The sequence below is a fragment of the Pezoporus occidentalis genome, unplaced genomic scaffold (assembly GCF_034315485.1).
Source record: "Pezoporus occidentalis ecotype Australia unplaced genomic scaffold, CSIRO_AGI_Poc_V1 ctg30, whole genome shotgun sequence".
Lineage (NCBI taxonomy): Eukaryota > Metazoa > Chordata > Aves > Psittaciformes > Psittacidae > Pezoporus > Pezoporus occidentalis.
This window is the reverse complement of record NW_026914941.1, coordinates 2,116,506-2,125,485: the sequence shown is the minus strand read 5'-3', so window position 1 is coordinate 2,125,485 and position 8,980 is coordinate 2,116,506. Positions and strand designations below refer to the sequence as shown.

Below are 8,980 nucleotides of genomic sequence, written 5' to 3'. Positions count from 1 at the left end.
AACTTCAGACAACTCATTTAGGAACCAAAATCAACTTAGCAGATATGAAGTAGCTGCCTGGCAGTTGATTCGTCTTTGCCCAGAATCCTTAGTAATGTTCATGTGTACAAGATTTACCTTCATTTTACTCTCTTTACATGCATACGACAGGAAATACTTTCCCACTCATAACAAAAACCTTTGAAACTGTTGTAATATTTATTTTGCCCTTTCTTTTATACCAACAACATGCTGGGGATGCTTTTCTCCTGACAAATGCTTGTGACGTGGCAGAGCTGTTACCAGAGCACAATGAGCTGACATTTCCATGCAGACACTGCCAGGGTAGGTGACATCCTCCTACTTCAGTCTGCTGGGGTACGAGATGTAGATCTCCATTTCAGATGTTTATGGCAGAAGGTAGCATTATGATCGTAAAACTCCAGCCACACGCATAGTGGCAATCCATGCGCACCTGATTCCACACATTTTGAGTATTAGAGGTGTGGGGGAATGGAAGGAAATGGCATTTCTTCAGTGCTATCAAACAAATCTTCAGGTAACAAAATCACTGATTTCAGTTACACAGAATCAGGAGAAAATGCCCTCTGTTACTGCACTAATGCTTAAGTAGCCATGTCACACTTTGCATTTACAGCCATTATCAAATTTTTTTTGGCAAAAAAATGGTGATAACTGGTAAAATAACAGCATTTCATATGGAAAAGCTGGCTAGTTCAGGAAAAGCTGTTTATGTTAGGTGGTGAAAATTATTTCATACATTTATATTAGGTTACCTATTAACAAATACACATTATATGACACTAACTTGACATTTGCCTTAAGATACATGATTTTATTAGATGTTTACTCATCTAGTCTCAGTCATGTCATCAAGTCAAAAAATGTTTTAAACTTGTTCTAATAACTGCTGGACTCACTAGGTGTAAACCCATTCACTTATGACCAGCTAGGCTGGGACATGGGAAAAGAGTGAGTTAGTGACTGCAAACAGAAACAAAACACAATAATTCTGTTGCAGGTAATAGAATTTGGGAGCAGAAAGATCACAAACACTATTTGCCATACGTTCTATATTCTGGTTCTGTTACATAAACTCAGCTTTGCTTTATGTAAAACGCCCAGGCACTATGATCTGTGACTGCAGAACATTCTGAACCAGCTCTACTGAAAACCAGATTATTGACATCTCAGAAGAAGAGTTTTTATAACCCATCACATGAAAAGTATATATAGCATGGGGTGGGGGAGAATGAGCTACTGGATCCTGAGCATGGTAATTAGGTAAAGCCAGCTGCCCACAGTGGCTAGTACTAAATGTCTGTGGGAAATCTCCTAAGCACATAGGGAAGGGAGCTACAAGTTCTACTAATAATCCTAAGCAATATAATTTAAGCATTAACAGAGTAAAATATTGGAGTATTTTAAATACCTTTCAAGTGCTGATACCAAATTGTTGTAGTCATTAACCGCTGAACATTAGAAATCCTGCTTAGTCATTAAGGTTATTTAATGTTTGTGAAATTATTTTACTTCTGTTTAATTACTGGAAATTCAAAGCCAGCAACCTTTTCCAAGTGACCTCAACTACCAATACACCAAACATTTCATAACCACGGGTATCTACATATACTGAATCAAAGGTATAGGTCCATACCCTGTCTAGAAAGCAGTGTTCCTTTCAGAATCTCTGGGGTTTGGTACCAAATACCTATGGCATGATTAATTAGAGAAGAATTTGTTCAGTGTTTGCAGGAACACCTCAAGCAAATCAATGGCTGCAAACATGAAGAATCTAAGAAGGTAAACTCAAAACAAAGAGCCAAACAAAAGCTTTTTCCCCTGAAGTGCAGTGCAAAGACAAACACATCAGCACTGATTTAAACAGTGGAGAAGCTACAGAAGATATCATGGCCAGAATTTCACACCAGAGATCTTACAAAGAAGTTCATCTGTTCATTCAACCCTAAATACCAAGTTTGTGGAACAGTACCATGTAGGCACAAGTTTCAAACACAATTCCAAGGTGTAATATAACACAAGATGCCCAGAGATACTAACTCAGAACCAGGCAATGCAGTTAAACTATCATTATGATTTGCAAACCAGCAAGGTTTTACAAACCAATTCAGATTATCTCCAATATTTTTTATGTACTATATATATATTTAAACAACAAAAGGAAAATGAAATCAGCATGACAGCGGTATTAGTCTTTTTAATGCCTGCAGCGTACTTACGTTGACTTCTGCCTCACTACACCTTAAAACTTGCTGAACACTCTGCTGACTCTCTGAAGATGTTGAACGTGTCCAGAAGCACTGATATTTAGGAGATATTTTCCTTATTTTGGGGGGAATCACATTATTATTAGGATTGGATACATATTTTGCAAGCAAGTCTGAAAGTACAAACAGCAACTCATGCTAGATGCCGTACAAACATTCTGTAGCCAATTCTTTGTCCCAAGAACTGAAACTAAATACAATGTACAGCACAGATAGAACTTCAAGTTCCAGAACTTGTGCTTAAAATACATAACAAACCTTATGGTGACTTATATTCAGCATTCTAGATATGTTCATGAGGATGAAAATCGTGAGAGAGCTTCCAGTCAGCTTCCAGTCCAAGTCTCTTTTCCTATGCTCATGAGGGTAAAATACTCATTTTAGCTTTTTTATTCAGCAAGATGCCATTAAAGAAACTTCAGGATAAATACAATGAAATCTCATATAACAGAGTTCCACACAAAGGCTCATTCAGGGATGCGAGCAGTGGCTTGTACTACATGAAATATAAACCCTCCGTTAAAACAAAAAAGGCTAGTGACAGAAACTGCCCAAGTGACAGTAAACAGCACGATAAAAAGGGTGGCCACACTAACATGAGCAATTACACACTCTGAGACCTGTTACTACTGACTTGTTTTTACTAGATCACACTGTAGAATATGTAGAATGTCTCTGAGCATCATCTCATTGCCATCAGCAGTATTATGTTAGCAGATGCTAGAGCAGCACAGCCTGTGTCACACGCCATTACAAGTCCATTTAAGCATGCCAGTTAGATCCACTTTAAAATAACTTTGTTCAAGAGCACCGTAAAATACGGTAATGGTTAACTGAGAAGTAGTCACTCAAGAACTGAGTCTTGTCTCTAAACAACCTTGGTTTACAAACCCTGTCAGTTTTCACTATTGCTATGAGCTGTCATCCAGGGGAAGCTGTCACTGTACTGACACATTGCAGCCTGAGCTCCAGGGTAATTGTGCAGATTAGGAAACTAAATATTTATGTCCCGTTTGAATAAATGGAAAAATTGCAAGACAAATTTGCGTTTGGTTGGCTTAGGTACATAGCTTCTTTTCCAACATATTCCCATGGGAATATGCCCAAAGGCCTGCATAACACAAACTGACTTATTTTGGATACTTCCCATGTTACCACTAGTTCAGAAGAGAGATTTTCACATGCAGCTTACTGTCCTTTACAGGGCTGTAGTCACTTATAATGTTCCCTGCTAGTTTGTACATACCAGCTTCTGGAAATCCGAGGAGGCAACTCATCAGGTACAACAGCACAGTACCTAGAACTTCAGCATATAGACAACAACTAAAAAGTAGCAGAAGTCACAAACAAGAACAGAAATGTGTAAGTAAATTGTGGGTTTTTTTTCCCCCCCTCCAGTTTCTTGAAGGTTCCACAAGACTGGGCAAACCCAGCGTTTTTATCAAAGCCAAATAACAGCAAATGTGCCATGAGCACCGATATTCCCGCAGTTCACCGAATCTGGAGTAAACCCAAGCTTACACAAAGATGGGATGCCTGAGCTTCTGCCAACGTAACAATCCCTGTGGAAGAGTCTCAAGTCGATCTAGAGAAACCCTGAGAAACATCAGAAGGAGGGAGGAAAGGAGCTTATCCCACCCTGCTAAATGCTGCTAGCAAGGGATTACGCTCTCTCTCCTGTTTCATTCACTGTGGTGTTCCTGTGAACAGATTTATTTTGTACTTACAGTGTCTAATAACAGCTGTTATGCAGTTATGTTCCCACTATCCTGATACACTAATGTTATCCTGTTTAACTCTGCAGCTCCATCTGACATAAAAGCGCACTCGCCATGACATTCTTTAACACTGTAACAAGCCAGCACTGACCGAGGGCTTCATGGCTGTTGCCAGTACACACTTCTGTCGATTGAACTCCCCCACAGCACTAATGGATAGAAGTCATTGCCACATAATTGCTACCAATAGCATAAACCCTATAAAACAGAAAAGCCCAATTCTACTGCCAAGACTGGCAGATACATTACCTTTAGACACAAGTATTTAAAGTAGCCTTTAAGCAGAAGAATTGCTCTGCTGTTCTATTTCGCATTAGCATACCAGTATTTTTCAGGCACACTCATAGCTCCGTTTCAGCCCAACATGACATTGGCTTTGAAACCCAACATTAATAAGTGTCATTCCCACAGAACCACCCTCACCTTCTGCTTGTATTTCTGCTGTGCTCCTGTTGATTTGTTAGACTTGCTGGTTCACCCTTCACATGGATCACAAACAATGGGTAGAGAGATGTGATTTTCTGATGAGAACTTCTCAGCCATTATAAAGCTCCACAGAGTACACTTATTCCTGCACTTCACTGGGGGTAAAGAGGAGAGAAACTAAAAGAATAACAGCCTTGTCCACAATTCCTATTTCCTTCCAAGATCAATGACGACTCATTTTTAGATGAGTCTTTTTTTAGTAACTGGTTCTTGTCAAAACCAGATGCTACACGTAGCTAGAAATGTTCATTTCTTTGTTGCAAGGCTTTTAAGCATTAAAACCTAGATGTTTCTACCCATCATTTCTTCTTCTTCCTAAGCACCCTGTAAGGTAGAGCAAAAAGTCAGGCTCTTACTACATACACAATTTCTGATGTAAAATTGCCTGAGGTTCTCATGATTTTCCCTTTATATTCCCAAATCATCACGGATGGTACAAGCAAAGATGATGACTACTACACTGGAAGAAATACATTTAGACAGAAAAAAGGAGGAAAAGCTAGCTGTGAAAAGTAGTATTAAAACTACTGAAGTAAGATATTTAGAAAACAGAGCAAATACTAACCAAATGATTTAGTTGATCCTTTCTTATGAGCGGGGAATACGCTGGATGACTACTGAAAAGTCACAAAGAGTGGTACTTGAAAGAAAGTTTACTTGTGTTAACATGAAAAGTTTACATGTCTCTTAGTTAGGCAAACACCCTGGAGTTCAGAAGGCAGTCAAGTAGTTGTTTGTTCAGCCTTGTTACCTCTTCCGTAAGTTTTTATAACCTTCTAAACTATGAAGTCGCACACTGAAAAGTGCAGCTTTTCCAGTTTTCTCTCAAAATCCTTCCCAAACAGTAGCTTAATCTCTTTAAACATCTCTTGTCCAACATTCCCTGCATGCACTGACACCGTGGAGTCTCTTCCAACAATACAGAAAAATAACAGCATGGTATGTATCTTATTTTGCCTTTCTCTTGAGCTCCAAGTCATACTTCTAACAAGTGTTTCATGAAGAAGTAACCCATTGTGTACTAAAGGCAGACAGAAGACACACATTTGGAGTTGTTCATTCTGCAGTTTCATTGCCAAAGCAGGATGGTTTGCTTTGTGCTGTTTCATGCTGATTACATTCTGTATGAACATGAAAAACTCAATCAGTGGGACTAACCTAAATATTCCTAAAGACATAATCCACAGAGAAACATGTCAGCCTTTTCTTTCAACACCAAAATGAAATAAAATAAAGCAAGGAAATAGGCTGGAATAAGCACATCATAACTGGTTTTCAGAGGACACACTCTTTATGCAGTATTTGTGTTTCTTACACCAATTGAGTGATAGGCATGAAGCGGGTGAGCAGTAGGAAGCCCAGTCTGATTCCTCTTCAATTTTCTGAGAGGATTTTGCTCTGCCTGGAACAGAAGAAATGAGCATACAGGGGTTTTTGTTGCTTTGCAAATGAAAGCTGGTATTCACCTAGACTCACCGTGTGACAGAGCATACGATCAGGCTCAAGCTGGGGAGAGCACTTTTTGCCTGTGCTGCAGTTATTACCAGGCACAGCACAGGCAGCCAGGCACAGCAATGCAGTCCAGCACCTCATGGCTAATTCTACATCTGAATTTGTACTAGATATAATCCAGCAGTTAAAGGCCATATTTGAAAAACAAAACAAAACCAGATCATCTGGATGAATTCCAATTCTACATTTAAAACACAAAACAAAGAAACCCAAGAGACCATTCAAAATAAAAAGGGGCATTTAACTTGGGAACATCTCAACACTGGGAAGAGTTATGATTCTGTTTTCAAAGTTAACATGTTAACATACCAACCTAAAGCTGCATTTTTAGTAAAAGAACTACATTTTGGGGTCAAATAAAACTTCTGAAATACCGTGTCATGAACAGTGAACTAACTTGAAATCCAGACAGCGCGGGTTTTGTGCAGACTGCACTCCAAAGTGAGTTCAACTTCTTATACTTAGCTTGGAAAACCATCATTATGTCAGCTGTGATCCTGTATTATTTTGGTACGTGCTGCCAAAAACTGCTCATAAAGTACAAATGAAAAGAAAATTATAATTACCTAAAGTTTTGCATTCACCAGGGTCAGGGGAAATGCTTTATTGTGTAGGAACTGCATTTCATGTGAGCCTCCCCTTAATTTCTCCTGTGTTTTCTGTATTTTAGCTGTCCTGCTGGTTTTAATATGAATTACAAATAACTCACATATCACTTACTCACAGGGACCCTGCTACGTAGGAACACAGATGGGCTTAGGCAAAGCCTGTGACAAACTGGGGCACTATGAACACAGAAGAATGTAGTGATTACAATAGAAGGAGCTTCAAAGTACTTTAAACAATCTTCACTCTTCAGAGGCAAGAGTAAGAGCCAACAAGAGAAGGCACAAAGTAAAAAGTTCTATGCATGGCTTTCCCTCCTTTTCCATTTGCTCACTGCAGAACAGTGTTGTTTTGCCTTTTTTATGTAACTTAGCATCACTCTCTTCTCTTGGGGGCAGAAGGGATTTGGGGTTTTTTACAGTTATCATAGTCAAGGCTCCAGCTGAAATTAAAGATCAGAAGTTAACTGAACTTAGATGGAAATATATTCAGCCATAGTCCTACTTAAGCACTTCTGTCTTCTTCACACTTGCTTCTATTCCTCTATGGAGGAATGACTTCTTAAAAGAACATGAATTTGAAATTACTTAGGATCAGTAGGATCAGAAAACTGCCACTACTTCTTAGAGTAGAATGGGTCAGAGAACTAAATCAAGGGTAAAGAAGCAGAGATAATACCTAGGTGAAAAATACTGATCAAATCTGTAGCATTTCTTAACTCACTGGCTCACAGGCTCTTTAGGCAAGGACGAGATTTGGCAGGCATACTGTCAGCCAATATTCCTTCAGATAGCTCTCACAAAGCTGACTTGCCCAGGTCTACAGCAGCTTTTGATCTGACAATGAAGGGTTTTCAGAATTCCTTTATGTGTCAAAACCGTGAGGAAAGTGAAATATTTATAGTTCGTGATGACAGGAAACACTGAGGGAACAGAATCCTCACTAAAGAGAGAAAGACAGAGACCAAGGGAACATTACAAAATTGCAAACAACTGCAAAACCAAGCTATTAACCATCAAATGCAAACCTGAAGATTTTAGTTCAGTCTCTTGGCTTTCTGATACTAATTGTTGTCCATTAACCTTCCACACAACCACCTTGCTGCAACTTCACACGTATGTTTGTATTCAGTTTTCTTTTTAAACCTGCATAAATGAAATCCACAGAGAGTTTACATTTACCACTGCTAAATATCTAGAATCATAGAATCATAGAATAGTTAGGGTTGGAAAGGACCTTAAGATCATCTAGTTCCAACCCCCCTGCCATGGGCAGGGACACCTCACACTAAACCATCTCACCCAAGGCCTCGTCCAACCTGGCCTTGAACACTGCCAGGGATGGAGCATTCTCAACCTCCCTGGGCAACCCATTCCAGTGCCTCACCACCCTAACAGTAAAGAACTTCTTCCTTATATCCAATCTAACCTGTTCAAAGCTTTTTGCCAGAAAGTCTGTAGAAAAAGAAATCACCATCATTTCGTAAGGAAAACAAATCCATGCAATCCTTGTGTTCATAGAGCCTCTCTTCCCTGCACTCTCCTTCAGAAAACATTTAAAACCAGAAAAAAAAGTCAAATCAATGTGGTAAGGGTTAGTCCTTCAACTCAGGAATAAAGCTGAGAAGGAGAACAGAACTTTGGAATGGTATTTGCCCATGAGGCCTCAAAAAGCAATTAAAATGAAATCATTCAGTTGAGAATAAGACAGAATTATTTTAAAACAAAAGTAAATAGATGATGCTGTATAGAAAAAATACACTGAAATCATCAGCAACCAGACATAAAGATGCTCATTTCATCTGTTCCCTCATGTAGTTTTAAAATCCAGATCTCATTCAGACAATTTGACAGTGTGGTACATCAAGGGGTGTCTTCATATTTGACTTCTGGCCCAAAGCAAAGTCCCAGTAAAAGAAATCAGAATTCCCAATTAAATTAACAAAACTGTTATGGTGAGAAGAACTTTCCCAACAACATGAACAGCACTTTGAATACAAGAAGAAAACATGAAAGGTGGAGGATGTTTCTAATATCAAGTTTTCTTATAGTTGCAGATCCCAAGGAAAGCCAATAATATGCTTTTTCCTCCCTAGGCAAGTTTAACAACATAAACTAAACAAAATAAATACATTTACCTCCTATCTCTTTTTTCACACATTCTTTTTCCTTACATTTCCATGCAAAATCAGAGCACACCATCCATGCTCATACCAAGGGTCTGGCTCTGAAATAATGCTCTGTGTTACGACTGCATATGAAGATTGCTTGTATACACTACACATTTAACTTCTGGTAGTACCTCAAACAG

At 38.9% G+C, this 8,980-nt stretch overlaps 1 long non-coding RNA gene across 2 annotated transcripts in view; it reads right to left on the bottom strand.

Annotated features, from left to right (window-relative positions):
- Nucleotides 1-208: 208 nt before the first annotated feature.
- Nucleotides 209-8,980, bottom strand: part of LOC134168096 (uncharacterized) — a 35,054-nt gene continuing 26,282 nt past the window's right edge. For both annotated transcript variants that reach the window (XR_009966410.1, XR_009966409.1), the window contains exon 3: nt 209-7,612. This is a non-coding gene — a long non-coding RNA (uncharacterized LOC134168096). The remainder of the gene's footprint in view (nt 7,613-8,980) is intronic.